This window comes from Gossypium arboreum, chromosome 12, assembly GCF_025698485.1.
Source record: "Gossypium arboreum isolate Shixiya-1 chromosome 12, ASM2569848v2, whole genome shotgun sequence".
In the NCBI taxonomy this organism is placed as follows: Eukaryota; Viridiplantae; Streptophyta; class Magnoliopsida; order Malvales; family Malvaceae; genus Gossypium; species Gossypium arboreum.
Window position 1 is genome coordinate 11,601,679 of NC_069081.1, and position 18,260 is coordinate 11,619,938.

The following is an 18,260-nucleotide window of genomic DNA, read 5'->3' on the forward strand; positions in this document are numbered from 1 at the left end:
ATTGATGAGCACATTGAACTATCCATTTGGCTGAGAGCCCTCATAGCGCAGGTAAAATGACGCAGTTATCAGGGGCACACTCTACCACTGAGCTAATAGCCCATTGTGTAGGCCTTTTGCTAGGGACCCGCTATGCCAAAAGCAAGAGATATCCCATCAATATTTTTTCTTTTTACGCCCCCATGTCGCCACATAGGAGGGACCTAGGGGCATAAAAAGGGATCCTATTTATTCCACAAGCAGCCTTAAAAATTTGGCATATGTCTCTTTTTTAAAATATTTATTTGTAATATTTTACTATACACTTTAGAACACTTGTCAACCCCATGGCCTTGCTTATAGAGTTTAAAAACTCTATTCGCATTGTACCAAATATTATTCCTTCAAATAATACTTTTATAAATAAAATATTTATTTAAGAAACCTACAAACAAGACTTAAACCACATTCAAACTTTTTTTAGTTTATTTTATAAATAATGAATTTTATTATACATTTGGCTTTGCTCTTTAGTCTTTTGTCAAATTTGCTAAATGCTGGACACCGCCTTCACCCACAACCATCAACACCAATAACACCTACTCCTAACTCCTTAATTTCCACATCCTCCATCATCACGACATTGAGCTAGGAATGATTGTGGAGCTACTGACATGACCTTCCGTTGATTGTGTCTCCAAGACCTCATCCTCACTTATATATCCCTAATTATGCCAGCCCTAAAACACAACCTCAAACACAACAAACTCGTTTTGGTGACAACCTAAAGACATCTATTCTCACCCTTTTTGACCTCAAGTTGTAGTTTTTGACCTAACATGAATATGATGGTCATTCATGTTGAAAAAAAGGAAAAAGTTGAATCGCATAAATCTTCTTCATGGTTTTTCCCTTAAATTATTTTATTTATAAAATTATTATTTTAATGAATAAATTTCATGTTAGAAAATGGGAAAAATAGATATTCATCTATTTATAAATATTTCATAATTTTGTATGTATTTTTATTGAAAAATGAACTTTTATTTTTTATTTTTGAAAGTTTTAAATTTTAAATTTTTAAGAATTAAGACTAAACTGATAGAATGTGTAAAGTTGAGGGCTAAATTTGTTGATTTTTTAGATTTGGGACTAAGTTGATAAAATCTGTAAATATTTGAGCTAAATTTGTTTTTAAGAGTGACCAAAATATTAAATTTCAATAATGTTAGTGATTAAAATATAAATTTTAATATTAATTATCTTACCTATAAAATTATATCCTTTACAATTTTGAGATTAAAGTATTTTAATATTAATTATCTTTTATTTTCAATAATCATAAATCTATTAAAATTTTAATTTAAAATTTTAATTTTAATTATCTTTAAATTTTAATTACCAAATAATAACTCTATAAATTGTCCTAACAACTTTCATTAGGAAGAAAAGAAAAGCTTAGTTAGATTCTAAATGTTTGACGAGACCAAGAGATTTAGGAATCAAAATAGAAAGTGAAGGCTTAAGAGCAGTTGTTTGGTTTGGCAAGTTTTCTTCTTTACATAAGAAACAAATTATGTTCACCATACAAATTTTGCTTACACAACAACACTCTTTTTGAAGCCCTAGTAGGCTACTAATAAATTATGACGATGTTGATAGCAGTTCCAAACACTAATGAAGATTTCTCTCAGCAACGTGTTGCCAATAATAAAGGAGATGTTTAGGGATTTCAGCGCGGGCATAAGTTCAATACCTCACATGCCAATAAACTCATTAACACATACGATTATAAAGAAACGAGACTATTTCAAGAGAGATGGTGATTAATTTTAAGTAAAACAAAAGAGTTAAAAGCAAAAAAAGAAAAAAAAATTCTGTCATGAAATTTATAGAAAGATAAGTACAATAATATTTTTAGAAAAATGAAACTAATTTGTTTATTTATTTATTTTTTATTTAATGTTAATACACGGAAAATCTTTTTTATTGATCAAAACTCAAAAAATTAGCCTAATTTTGGTTGTCATTCATAATTTGTTTTTCATTATATTTAATCAACATTATACATTATAGAACGCTTGTCAACCCCGTAACCTTGGTTATAGAGTTTAGAACTCCACTGACAGTGTACCAAATATTATTCCTTAAAATAATACTTTTATAAATAAAATATTTATTTAAGAAACCTCCAAACAAGACTTAAATCACATTCAAAGTTTTCCCCCTTTTTTTTAGTTTATTTTATAAATAATGATTTTTTTTAATAAATTTGGCTTTGCTCCTTAGTCACTCACAACCATCGGCACAAGTAACCCCTACTCCTAACTCCTTAATTTTCACATCCTCCATCATCACGACATTGAGCTAGGAATTGACTGTGGAGCTACCGATATGACCTTTTGCCTATTGAGTCTTCAAAACCTCATCCTCAGTTATATATCCCCAATCATGTCTACCCTAAAACACAACCTCAAACACGACAAACCCGTTCAGACAATAACCTAAAGACATCGATTCTTATCCTTTTTTCACCTTAGGTTGTAGTTTTTGGCCCAACTTGAACATGATGATCGTTCATGTTGAAAAAAGAAGAAGAAGAAAAAGTTGAATCTGCATGAGTCTTCTTCATGGTTTTTCCCTTTAAATTATTTTATTTATAAAATTATTATTTTAATGAATAAATTTCTTGTTATAAAATGGGAAATAGATATTCATCTATTTATAAATATTTTATAATTTTGTATGTAATTTTATTGAAAAATAAACTTTTAAATTTTTTATTTTTAAAGTTTTAAAATTTTAAATTTTTAAGAATTAAGACTAATGTGATAGAACGTGTAAAGTTGAGAGCTAAATTTGTTGACTTTTTAGATTTAAGACTAAATTGATAGAATCAGAAATATTTGAGCTAAATTTGTTCTTATGCTAACAAAAAGGTCACAATTAGTGATTCAACATAGGAGTGACTAAAATATTAAATTTCAATAATATTAATGATTAAAATAAAATTTTAATATTAATTATCTTACCTATAAAATTATCTCCTTTACAATTTTAGGATAAAAGTATTTTAATATTAATTAACTTTCAATAATCATAGATCTATTAAAATTATAATTATCTTTAAATTTTAATTACCAAATAAAAGCTCTATCAATATTGTCCTAACAACTTTCATTACAAGGAAAAGAAAAATTTAGTTAGGTTCTAAATATTTGGTGAAAACAAGAGATTTAAGAATCGAAATAGAGACTGAAGGTGGGTTTGACAAGTTTTCTTCTTTACATAAGAAACAAATTATGTTTACTATGTAAATTTTACTTACACAACGACAATCTTTAAAACCTTAGTAGGATATCGAAAAATTATGATGATGTTGATCGAAGTTCTAAAACACTAATGAAGTTTTCTCCCAATAACGCGTTGCCAATTGAAAAGGAGATGGTCAGGGATTTTAACGCGGGCATAATGAAGTTTTCTCTCAACAACGCGTTGCCAATTGTAAAGGAGATGGTTAGGGATTTTAACGCGAGCATAGATTCGATACCTCACGTGCCAATAAACTAATTGACATATATGATTACAAAAAAATGAGACTACTTCAAGAGAAATGGTTATTAATTTTAAGCAAAACTAAAGAGTTAAAACAAAAAATTTCTGTCATGAAATTTATAGAAAAACAAGTACAATAATATTTTTAGAAAAATTGATATCAATCATAAAATAAATTTATATAAAATTATAAAATAATTTTTATATATTTTAATTGATATATACAATTAAATTCATGCATCATCGGGTAAAAAACTAATTTATAATAATATAACTTACTCTGTAATTTCCTTTAGTTTCATATGAAAATATAAAAACAAAAAACACCTTTATAATAAAAAATACATATAATCTTTGCTATAAAATAAAAAATATTGAAAGATTTGAAAATAAATAAAGTTAAATTTATCTAATATAATTAAATATTAATTATAATTATTTTGTTTCTTTTTTAGGTGTTGAGTTTCAAATTTTGGATTTTAGGTATTAGAATTTGAATTTTGAATTTTTGATTATGAGTTTTGGATTTGTTGTTTTTGTATTTATTTATGTTTAATAATTATGACTAATATTTAATTTTAAAACTTTTAATATTTTTATTTTATATCAATAACAATGTGTAGTCTTATAATTTATTGACTTATAATACATCAAATATTCTCCTTATAATAATATAAAAGTATTTTAATTATTTCCTAACAGTGAGTTATTGCCCAAGAATCATAGTACAGATATAGATGATATTATTTTTTAATTTAAGAATTTAAAAGATAATTTTAAAATACATAAAAATATTGAACTGAAGAGTCTCTATCCCTATCTCTATCTCTATCTCTATCTCTATCTCTATAAAAATAAAAATAAAAATAAAAATTATTCATTTAAAATAAGAGTTTCACCGACCAATTCTAGCTAGAACAGAAGAGGACAGCCAGACACTGGCAAGTCAAGTTTGTCTCAAGGGAGAGAAAGAAAGAGAGAGAAGAGAAAGAAAAGGTAAAAGGAAAATTCTTTATTTTTTTATTTTGAATTTCCAATAAATATATTTTAATTTTTGTTGTTAATACACGTTAAAACCACTATGTGATTCCACGTTTGCCTCACGTTCTTCATTGCACAATTTTGCTGTAGGGAAGTATTAAAGATTTGTGTGACCAATGAGTATAGGAAAGGAAACGTCGCTGCAGATTTCTCGGCGAAAATGAGGTCTGAGTCATGTCACCACCTTTGTTTCTTTCGATTCAACCTATTTTGTTAGCTCACCGCATTGGTATCACAACAATTTTACATGCTGGCGGCAACAAATCATCGCTAACACATATTAGAATGGGTAACTTTTAAACTCTACTAATTTCTTATGAATGTTAAACTCTGTTTGTTTCATTTAAAATAATTTTCGGAAAAAGATTGTTAAAAAATAATTTATTCTTTTTAAAAAAAGTTAATATTTTCTGGTGTTTAGATGAATTTGTGTAAAATATTTTTTTTTATTTGGCGCGTTCCTTAAAAATATTTCATAAAAGTTGTTTTCAATTAAATAAACATACATTTGGGATTTTATTTTTATCTTTTCATCGTTTAATTGAGTTTATTTTATATATATAATTTTTATATAAAAGTATAATTATCTATGGAGGAGTTTTTTCCAAAAAATAACTTACGCTTTTTAAAAGGGTAAGTCATTTTACAAGAAAAATGTTTATTTTATATTGACCTGTAAGTCATTTTCTATTGACCAAGCTGTTTTTTAGTGAAACAAACACATGAAAATGTAAAAATATTTTTCGTAAAATATTTTACATGTAAACAAACAGACTCTTAGTTTGTATCATAAAATTAAAGTATGTAAAATATTTATTTAATAAATTAATATTCTAAAATAATATAGATATCATTTATATATAAAATAGTTTGAATTTTAAAAGTACTAGTTTTCAATATTATGTTTTATGTGAATACATGCGTTTATATTTTCTTTTAATATATATATATATTTGAAGAATTATTTTTATAATTAAAGATTAATTACTTGAACATTTATTATGAGTTTGAATAAATGTAAAGAACAACTTTATCTTGAAAATTTCTATAAATATATTAAAGATTGAATTCAATAAATAAAAATTATTTTGAGAATTGAGATTAGAATGTGACTTAATTTGCATGTTTACAATAATAATAAATAAAATTAGTTATGATTTTTTTAAATTTCATTTTAAAACATAATTTCATTTTTTAAAATTATCTAATTAACTCTTAATTTAAAAACATAATTTCATTTTTTAGTTAAAAACATAATTTCATTTTTTAGTTTTAATACTAAAACTATTTTTATTACATTTTGTATTTTAAATTTTTTTCCTATTTAAAACCAAATAACAATGTTATTAATTAAAATGTAAATTCAACTTGTATCAAATATAATCAAATTAAACTTAATGTATCTTATTTAAAACTAACTTGTATAATTAGGATGTGATTATCATAATATATTTTCAATTTTGTAATAGTTTATTTTCATAAGTGAAATAATAATTGAAATTAAATCATCTAAGTATTATAAAATAATATGAAATAAATTATATATATATATATATAAGTTCAACTTCTTAAAAATAATTAAAATAAAGCATATTTAAATTTTTTTATAAATCTAACTTTTAATAATTATTTTAATAACTGTAACACCCTAAAAATCATAGGATTAGAATTAATAATATCATTAAGAAAAAAACCTTAGTATAAGTGGAAGAGAGCTTAGTAAATTCCTTAGCGAGCCAAGATTCAAAACTCGCTCTTTTCATTTTACCTTTTTTGTTTTCAGCAATTAAGGAACAAAACTAAGCTAGTGTAAGTATTAAATGTGGTAGAAAATGATTAAAAATGAACTTGTTGGTTCAATGCTAAGTCGTTAGCGTTCAAATCATGTCAATTCTTTTTCATTTTTATTAAATTTCAATAGATTGGGCAATTCCCCAAATCAGCCCTCTAAATTTTGCTTAACCTTGTCATTTGGTCCATTTGTTAATCATAATAGGATTTTGGTTATTTATTTCAACCTTATTTAGAATTTCTTTTCTCTCTTCTTTAAATACACCTCTTTCTCTTATTTTTCTCACTTTTCCTTTTCATAGAATTTTCATATTCTTATTCTGGAAGTTTATTGTTGAAATGCTAAACCCGAATTTCACCCCGTTCAATCTGTTCTTCGTATTGTTTTAGCGTAACACCGTCAAAATTCATTTCTAACGTGCCAAGATCGGTAAGAATTCTTATTTTTAATTTCGTAGAACCTTAGCATTCTGAAATAAATAACATTCTTGTCAATCTTTCAATCGATTTCGAATCTTTTACAAACTTTCCCGAACATATTGATAAATTCAATAAATCTTGGAAATCGATAGTAATTCTTGTATTTTTGTTTATCAAAAGACCCATTATAGGTGACCCAGATCAGATTTGGATGTAAGGATCATCATACGAGACCTCGAAAGTCAGGTGTGTGTTCTTTTACGAAAAAATCAAGGTAAAATTGAACCCAACCCAAACCACACGACCTGACACACGTGTAGCGACATAAAAAATTTTGCTTGGTCGCTAATTGTGGCAGTCTATTGAAAACTTAAAAACTGAGGTTTGATTTTAAAATAAACAAGGAGTCGCCACCGATCCTTTTTTAGGTGTGATCGGGCACCTATTAGATTTATGTTTTTTTTTAAAAAAAAAAACAAAAGAAGGCTGAGTTTGGGTCCACGTCAAAATCCAGAGGAAAAGTAGGGTTCGGGAGTCGGTTAAGCGCGAGGAAGGTATTAGCACCCTCGCGACGCCCAAAATTGGTATCTCATAAACATGTGTTGTCTTGATTTTAAAAAATACAGGTTCAATATAAGATTTAATCGTGATTCGATTGAAAAGACAAGAAATTTTAGTTTTTGGTTTTTTAGAAGGGTGTTCCGTCTTTAACACGAGCCGAAAAATTCCATCCAACATAGCGATGAAATTCGATGACTTAATATTAAATCGGTACATTGCCTTGATTATTGAAATTAATTAGAAAACACGAACGAGATTTTCGAAGGAATGTAAAACAAAATTGAGACGAGATAAATGGAAGAACTAGAAATATATTAAAGCAAATAACAGATATGACAATAATATTAAAACGCTAACCATGCATGCAAGATTAAATATAATTATAGTATCAAATACGAGAACACAACGATTATACATATATAAAAATGACATTAAGATTATAAACGTATCAATATATAAAAGTATGGTATTAAAGGCATACATAACGTACATAAAAGATATATGTAATATGATACATAAGCATATTAAGTTCACATACATAGACATAATATATATAAAAATATTAAAATAAAGAAAAAAAGTGATACTATGTACAAATATATATGTACACATATAAAAATATACACTAATATTATATAACAAGTAATACTAAAAATGATGATGTAATATAAAAATATATATAATATCATAATATTAAAATAAAGTAATTAAGATCATATTATATATATATATATATATATATATATACACGTACATAATGTAACAAAACACATATACATGCATATATAGGGTATAAAATGCACATAATAGCTATTAGAAATATATACATGACATGATATTAAAAAAATTGTATAAGTATAATGGTCTTTAGGAATATATACAAAAGATAATATAGAGTATGGACATGGAATGGTATATAAAAAAACTAATAATATTGAAATGAAATAATGGAAACTACTAGATATACATACACACATATATAATGAAATATATAGTAGTATTAATAACAATAATAAGGACTATACATATATGAAATAGCATGAGAAATATACGTATAAATTAATATATAAAACTAACTAATTGTGTATAAACGCATATATGATATATTAAAAAGAGTATGCACACGATATGTAAAAGAAAATATATGCATGAAAATATATACATGAAATATTATAAAATATATAACTACGATACTAAAATATAAACACGAAATAATGTATAAAAAGATATTACTAATAATATCAAAATATATACATGATAATATATATATATATATATAATATTAGAAAATATATGTACATAATATACATGTGAAAAAATATACACATAATATAGTATTTGAACATAATAATAATACAACATTAAAAAATATATATGATATATATAAAGTATAGTATTAAGAGACACATGTATATAATATATGAAGAATATATATATACGTATAATACTAAAATATTTAGGTGATGTGTACATGTTAGAATAACAAACCTTAGTAATAATATTACATAAGTATATACAAATATATTAAGTATGTACACGTATTATAAATATATAAATATATAATAAAACATAAACTAATATTAATAATAATAATGATAATAATGATAATATTGAAATATAAAAAGCAAACATTACATTAATAAAATATTAAAATAAAGTAAATAAAAAATATTAAATATAAATATATATATACATACATAATAAGAGTATATACTAATATGTAATAATAATAATAATAATAATAATAATAATAATAATAATAATAATAATAATAATAATAATAATAATAATAATAGAGATGGCAATAAATAATAGTAAATATAACAATAGAAAATATCAAAATTAATTAATTTAATAGTAAAGGAATGAAAATAAACTAAAAAGGAATAAAATTGAATAAAAACAAAGTTTCAGGGCCGATTTGTAATAGAAATAAAAAAAAGGATGAAATTATAACACGCGCGTAACTTGGAGGGATCAAAAGCGCAATAAACCCGAGCCTCCAAAACGTACCGTATTGAACGGGACCAAATTGAAAACCATGCAAAAATTCAGGGCCAAATTAAAATAACGAAAAACTTGATTGTAAATGCCAGAAAAGCGGAAGGACTGCGGGCATAAATAACCCCTAAGAGCAAAAACGCGCGGATCTTTGTCCGGAGCGGGTCGGATCGGGTCGGGCTATGGCAAAACGACGTCGTTTTGGGGCTTAAGTATAGCCCCCAAAACGACGCCGTTTCAGAGGGCTATAAATAGGCCTAATTTCAGAAAAAATTCATTTGTGAGGGGAGGAAAGAAAAAAAAGGAGAGAGGAAGAGAGAAAAAGAGGAAGGAGGAGAGGGAGGACTCGGCCGTTCGGTACGGCTCGTCGTCTGTCGTCGTCCGGTCAATCTGCCTCATTGTCAGCGCCACCACCACACAGTACAGTGGCGAAAGGTAAAATTTTCCCTCTTTTTTTATTTTTATTATATTTTCTCATATATGTTTTTTTAGTATAGATAGGAGAGAAATCACCTTAGATTTTAGCTTTCGATTTTTGTTATTTCTGATCTTCTGATTTGGTATTATCTATGTTTTGATATCACTGGAATTTATTGTGTGAGATGGCCAAATCTGTTGTTTCATTTAACAAAAATTCATCCCATTTAACTATTTTACATTCGGCTCTTTATAGCCTATTTTTTTACAAGCTTTTTTCCTTTCTCTGTTATTTCTGTCTCTTCACTTTAATGGTTGCAGGTGATGGGTGGTGCTGCAGAGCTGGTAGCAGACATGACCGGTGGCAGAAGCAAGTGGGGGGTAGGTTCGGCGCCTGGGAATGGTGTTGGCAGAGGGCAAGTGGGGTGAAGGCAAGTGGGGCTAGGGTTTTAGGTAGTTTGGGCTGATTGGGCTGATGCATTGGGTTAGTGGGTCAGTTTAGGTGGGCTAGGTTGGTGGGGATTAAGGGGTTAGTTGTAATGATAGGCTAATTGGGCTCTCGGGTATGAAGTTGGGCCCAAAATTGGCTTGTAATAGCTGCCCCTCTTTGCTCATTGTCGCATAACGGGAATAGAGTAAAGACATAATGAAAGGCCAATTTTGCCCCGTCTTGCCGAGTCTTGACTTCATCGGCGCTCTTCTTGCTCAGGTAGTCTTCTTCTAGTTCATCGCATCTTGTAACTTTGGTTCAATCCACTGCATCTGCTGATATATGCCTTGTAACATCAAGAATATAAGATTTGTGGCTTCGATCTGCTTCCATGTAGCTTCGGAAAGATGAGGTCTATAGCTTCAATCTGCTCTTCTATTGCTTCAGTGAGATAGAGTTTGTCGTCTTTTCTTCTGTAACTTTAGAAAGACAAGATTTGATATCCTTGATCAGTTCCACTGCAACTTCAGGAAGACAAGTCTTGCAACTTTGACCTGCTCCACTGCAACTTTAGGGAGGCCAAATCTGGTGTCTTCAATCACTTTCCATCTTTATTCTTTACTCAGCATGATCTTGAGCTCAACTCATTTCTCGCAATATGAATTGACTGTTTCAAAAACATAAACTAAAAACAGAAATTGAAAATAGCTCAACACATGAGCCAAAGCTTAACTCACCTCTCGCAATATGAGTTAGCTTTTGAAACTTAAAAGCAGATTTTGAAAATTCCTCGACGTGTTACCCGAGATTTAACTCACCTCTCGCAATATGAGTTGATTTAAAAACGGACATTAAAAACAGAAATTGAAAGTGGCTCAGCACGTGAGCCAAGGCTCAACTCACCTCTCGCAATATGAGTTAATTTTCGACAAACAGAAATTTAAAATACCTCAGCATGTCTTGAGGCTCAACTCACCTCTCGCAATATGAGTTGATTTTTTGACAAGTAGAAATTAAAAACAGAATTTGAAAGTCAGAATTTGAAAATACCTTGGCATGTAACCCGAGGCTCAACTAGCCCCTCGCAATATGAGTTGATTTTTGAAAAATATAAATTGAAAGAAACAGAAATTGAAAATATCTCAGCGTGCCCTGAGGTTCAACTCATCTCTCGCAATATGAGTTGATTTTTGAAAAGCATAACTTGAAAAACGGAAATTGAAAATACCTCAGCGTGACCTGGGGTTCAACTCACCCCTCGCAATGTGAGTTGATTTTTTTGAAAAATAGAAATTAAAGACAGAAATTGAAATTACCTCAGCGTGTCCTGAGGCTCAACTCACCTCTCGCAATATGAGTTGATTTTTGAAAACATGAATTAAAACAGAAATTGGAAATACCCCAGCATATGAGCCGAGGCTCAACTCACTTCTCGCAATATGAGTTAATTTTTGAAAAGTATAAATTAAACAGAATTTGGAATACCTCAGCGTGTGACCTGAGGTTCAACTCACCTCTCGCAATATGAGTTGATTTTTGAAAAACAGAGATTGGAAACAGAAATTGAAAATTCCTCAGCGTGCCCTGAGGCTCAACTCACCTCTCGCAATATGAATTGATCTTGAAAAAGTAGAAATTAAAGATAGAAATTGAAATTACCTCAGCGTGTCCTGAGGCTCAACTCACCTCTCGCAATATGAGTTGATTTTAGAAAAATAGAAATTAAAAGCTCAACTCACCTCTCGCAATATGAGTTGATTTTTTGAAACATGAACTAAAACAGAAATTGGAATTACCTCAGCATGCAAGCTGAGGCTCAACTCATCTCTCGCAATATGAGTCGATTTCTGAAAGCATAAATCAAAATACCAAAACCTGTCAACTGGTGGAGCTCAGGTGTCTTTTCCTTTGATTCAGTACAACTAGCATCATATCTTCTTGCTATATTGGAGTACCTGTTTATGTCACGCATAATGTTATCATGATATGCACATGTTTGTCTTAAATGCCTTTATGCTTACATGATTATGCTATGCGCCCTAGGCATGTTTGTCGTATGCCCCTTTTTCGTCATGATTTTTTTGGATCTGTGTTCATTGCTTTGACTCTTGACTTTCTCTTCAGGCTTTGTACCCATCTCCAAGTTTCACGAGTAATCTATGTTTCTCAGATATCACTCTTTTGTCCCTGGTTGAACTTTGTCCTTGCTTTGAGGCTCTTGTATTTGTCAAATTTTCATTCAGGTAATGCTTAACATTTTTTTTGTTTAGAGTATGTCATTTCACTATTTATCATGTAAATAAACACATAATGAGATGCATGAAAATGGTTAGGTAGGGGCAAAAAGGCTACCTCACATTTATTTATTTCAAATGTAGCAAACAAAGAAAGTTAATCAATGGTAGTAAAAAGTGTCATAAAGAGAAAAGGGATAGCATTCAACGGATATAAATGCTCTAGATATTCAACATATGAACTCTTCCACGTTCCTTCATCTAGAATCTTTTCGAGCATGGCTTCTTGCGTAGAAGATTTTGAGCTTTCATAAATGCTTCAAATACTGTAGTCTCGCTGTTTGACCCACCGTTCGAAACGTCTTGTTCTTTAAGCCCGAGTTTGCTTCATTAGAATACCCTTTCGGGTTTTCATCCTAATTTTTTGTGTTAATCAAGACGCCCTTTTCGGGTTTTCACCTTGATCCCCTTTTTTCTTTTTTCTCCTCTTTTTTTTTAAGATGCCCTTTTCGGGTTTTCATCTTGGTTTCCTTTTTCAAGCATAATATTTCTTTGCAGCATCTGAGTTCACTGGATTCGGTAACTCCTTCCCATCCATCTCGGTGAAAATGAAAGCTCCGCCTGAGAATGCCTTCTTTACGACGTATGGACCTTCCCAATTTGGTGCCTATTTTCCTCGGAAGTCTTTTTGTATTGGGAAAATCTTTCTCAACACGAGTTCTCCTTCGTGGAATTCTCTTGGCCGTACTTTCTTATCATGGGCTGCGATCATTCTCTTCTGGTACATCTGTCCATGGCAGATTGCCTTCAGACGTTTTTCTTCAATAAGGTTTAACTAGTCATATCGAGCTCGAACCCATTCTGCTTCTTCTAGTTTTGATTCCATTAAAACTCGTAGAGAGGGGATCTCAACTTCGATGGGTAGCACAGCTTCCATTCCATAGACTAGAGAGAAAGGAGTTGCTCCCGTAGATGTCCGCACAGATGTGCGATATGCATACAAAGTAAATAGTAGCTTCTCGTGCCAGTCTTTATATGTCTCGGTCATTTTCCCAATAATCTTCTTAATATTCTTATTGGCCGCTTCAACAGCCCCGTTCATTTTCGGGTGATAGGGTGATGAATTATGATGCTTTATTTGAAATTGCTCACACACTTCCTTCATCATCTTGTTGTTCAGATTCATGGCGTTATCTGAAATGATTCTTTCAGGCAAACCATATCGACAAATGATTTACTTTTTCAAAAACCTACAAACTGCAGTCTTTGTCACATTGGCAAACGAAGCGGCTTCTATCCATTTTGTGAAGTAATCAATGACCATAAAAATGAATCGGTGTCCATTGAAATCTTTTGGGGAAATTGGCCCTATAATATTCATGCCCCATATAGAAAAGGGCCACGGAGAAGTCATGACGTGAAGGGGCGATGGGGCTACATGAATTTTATCACCATAAATTTGACATTTGTGGCATTTTCTTGCAAAACTAATGCAGTCGCTTTCAATCGTCAGCCAGTAATAACCGAGTCTCATAATCTTCCTGGCCATAGTGAAACCATTAGCGTGTGTCCCACAAATTCCTTCATGGACATCTTCAAATATTTTTCTGGCTTCAACAGCATCCACGCATCTCAAAAGAACCTGATCTTTTCCTCTTTTGTACAGGATGTCCCCATCAAGAACAAATCCTGCTGCCATTCTCCTGATTGTTCTTTTATCATTCTCATTTGCTTGCTTAGGATACCTTTTATTCTTGATGTATTCTAAGATATCATGAAACCATGGCCGTCCATCTGGCTCTTTTTCAATGCTGAAACAATGTGCAGGGACTTCATATATGCTCATTTAAAGAGGCATTATTTCTGTTTCTCTGTTTGTTTTAAACATTGAAGCCAAGTGGCCAAGGCATCAGCTAACTGGTTTTCTTCTCGTGGGAAGTAATTAAAAGTTATTTCTTTGAATTCTTTAATCAACCCTGCCACGAGATTACTATATTTGACTAATTTTAAATCCCTCACTTCCCAATCTCCACGGATCTGATAAATCACCAATGCTGAGTCTCCGTATACCTCTAAAGTTTGGATGTTTTGTTCAATTGCTGCGCTAAGTCCCATGATACAGGCCTCATATTCCTCTATGTTATTGGTACAGAAGAAATTCAGCCTGGCAGTAAACGGATAATGGTTCCCTTCTGGTGATACTAAGACTGCTCCAATTTCATGCCCCAATGCATTCGATGCACCATCAAAGCTCATCTTCCATGACTTTTCTTTTGATGACTCACATTCTTTTTCTGTAATGCACATTAAGTCTTCATTTGGGAAATCAAATCTCAATGGCTCGTATTCCTCCGTTGTTCGAGTTGCTAAGAAGTCAGCTATTGCGCTCCCTTTTATCGACTTTTGGTTCACATAGACGATGTCATATTCTGATAGTAAGATCTGCCATCGTGCCATTCTTCCTAAGAGTGCAGGTGATTCCATCATGTACTTTATTGGGTCCAACTTTGAAATCAGCCATGTCGTATGATACATCATATATTACCTGAGTCTCCGAGCTACCCAAACCAGAGCACAACAGTATTTTTCTATGGACGAATACTTTGCCTCATATTCAGTGAACTTTTTGCTGAGGTAGTAGATCGCCTTTTTTTTCTTTCCTGACTCGTCATGTTGCCCCAGTACGCAACCCATTGAATTCTCGAACACACTCAAATACAATATCAATGGTCTCCCTGGCATTGGCGATTAGCACTGGAGGACTAGACAAATACTGTTTTATCTTGTCAAAAGCCACTTCGCACTCCTCGTTCCATTCTCCGGGATTATGTTTTCGAAGGAGTCAAAAGATTGGGTCACACTAGTTGGTAAGTTGAGCGATGAATCGGGCGATGTAGTTTAATCTCCCTAAAAATCCTCTGACTTCCTTTTGCGTGCGTGGGGGTGGTAACTTTTGAATGGCTTTTATTTTATCTGGATCAACCTCGATACCTCTTTCGCTGACAATGAAGCCTAGCAACTTTCCCGAGGTAACCCCAAATATACATTTGGCCGGATTGAGCTTTAGCTGAAACTTTCTCAGTCTGTCGAACAACTTCTTCAGGTTCGCTACATGCTCTTCTTCCCCTCGGGACTTAGCAATCATATCGTCGACGTAGACCTCTATTTCTTTATGCATCATGTCATGGAATAATGTTACCATAGCCCTCTGATACGTTGCCCCAGCATTCTTTAATCCGAATGACATTACCTTGTAGCAGAATGTTCCCCACATTGTTATGAAAGTAGTTTTCTCCATATCCTCAGGGGCTATCTTGATCTGATTATACCCCGAGAATCCATCCATGAAAGAAAACAATGAATGTTTTACTATGTTATCCACTAACGTGTCAATGTATGGCAAGGGAAAATTATCTTTAGGACTTGCTCGGTTCAGGTTACGATAATCCACGCACATTCGTACTTTACCGTATTTCTTTGGTACCGAGACTATGTTAGCCACCCATTCTAGATATTTGGAGGCTTGTAGGAAGCTAGCATCAAATTGTTTATTGACTTCCTCTTTTATTTTCAACAACATCTCAGGTCTCATCCGTCTTAGCTTTTATTGAATGGGTTTGCATTCTGGCTTTAATGGGAGCTTATGGACCACTACATCTTCATCCAATCCTGGCATGTCCTGATATGACCATGCGAATACATCTTTGTACTCGAGGAGCAAAGCAATCAAATTATGCTTGGTGCTCCCTGAAATGGAGGTCCCAATCTTCACCTCTTGCTTCCTTTCTTCAGTTCCCAAATTTATTGTTTCAACAGATTCTTGATGAGGCAAAATCTATTTATCCTCTTGTTCCACCATTCTTAGCAAGTCCGGAGATGAGACATAGTCTTCAGCATTTTCTTCGGCTTCGAATTCTCCTAAACAAATAGGCTTCTCAAAATTGATTTCAGGACTCGTAACGGGTTTGTTCATGCTGTTGATATCTGAGCACCTGAAAGTTGAATGGAAAAGGAAATTATAGAGGGGCATCCAAATATTGGAACCAACAAACGAAATATTATGGCATGGTGTGAGGCAAATGTACAGATGGCTATGAAATGAGAAGATGATTATGAAATTAGTGACAATGCGAAAGATCGTAACAAAATACATCTTCATTGATATTCATTTAAACGATAAAGAGTGAATGCAAGCTCTTACAAAAGAATTCTATTATATCTAAGGACACAATAGAGGGTTAATGTTTGAGCATTACTCTAAAGACTTATAAACTACAAGAAGGTCATCGGTAGTCCAATTGTTCAACATGAAACCAGGAGGACAAGGGCGTATCGTTGAAACATCTTTAATTGCCCCACTTCCTTTGTCAATGACATTTATACTGACATTCTAAAGACCCCTTTCAATTAATAACAGCGTGCTTTGTATATTATCCTGTCCGGGGTATATCATTCCCGCAGATGTAAATGTTTTTGACAAATGAGGGTATGTTATGGGCTCCCATTCTATTTCTCAGCCCAAAGTTCTCGCAATCCTTTTCTCCTGATCCTTCTTCCACTATTTTCTTCTTTGATGCACATCTGGTTGGAACCCCAAACCGTATCGGGCCTTATGGTGTACTGGCTTTAGAGCCCTGACTATTCCTTGCAGATATCTCCCTAAACCTTTTCTTGCTCGGGCTCCTCTTCCTACAGTCAATTTGACACCCATTCTGGTATTTCTCGACAGTTTTGGCGCTAAAATTTTATTTCTCTCAGCGACAAATGTGGCATTGACAAATTCAAATGATCGGAAGGAACATTCTAAAGCATCTTTACTCACTTCAATGTATGGTGCGTCGGTAGAAATAGATGCTACAATATCTTCTTCTCCCTCGACGGTGACCAAACAGCCAACCATGATGAATTTCACCTTTTGATGGAGGGATGATGGGACTGCTCCAGTAGAATGGATCCAAGGTCTTCCCAAGAGACAATTGTATGATGGTGTAATGTCCATGACTTGAAACTCAACATCATATATGTAGGGACCCACTTCTAGGGGGATCTCGATTTTTCCCATGACTTCTTGTCTTGTTCCATCGAATGCCCTTACTGTAGAATGGCAGGGCCTTAGATAGGACAAATCCATCAGAATCCTAGAAAGTGTGGCCAAAGGCATGACATTGAGTGCCGATCCATTGTCGATGAGCACGTTCGGTATTATATAGCCTTTACAACGGGTTGTGATATGCAATGCTTTCACTGAGCCTCTACCATTGGGCGGTATTTCATCATCACTAAAAGAAATAAAATTATCCGTATTCAAGTTATTCACTCATCTGTCAAGCTTCTCAACGGATATATTGTTTGCCACGTAAGCTTGATTCAACACCTTTAATAAGGTGTTCCGGTGCAGTTTTGAATTTAACAGTAGAGATAATACCGAAATTCGTGCTGGCTACTTACTCAATTGTTCCACCACGTTGTACTCACTGTGCTTAATAAATTTTAAGAATTCCTGTGCTTCCTCCTCGTCCACAGGCTTTTTAGCTTCTTACTCAGGCACAGTTTCATGCTCATCTTCAGTCACATGCATTCGTGATTTTCCTTTCTGTTTCAAGTCACTATTCTTCTTCACTGATTCGACCTCTTTCGAATAACATTTTCCACTACGAGTGAAATGACCTACTTCCCCAACGCTTCCAGTCATGGCTTTGGGTTTTTCATCTTCAGGTGTGACGATATTAACGTCATATTTCCATGGTACTGCTTTATTGTCCTTGTAGGGGAAAGGAGATGGTACATCGATTATCACTTTTGGTTTCACTGACTCCTTTTTCGTGTCATAA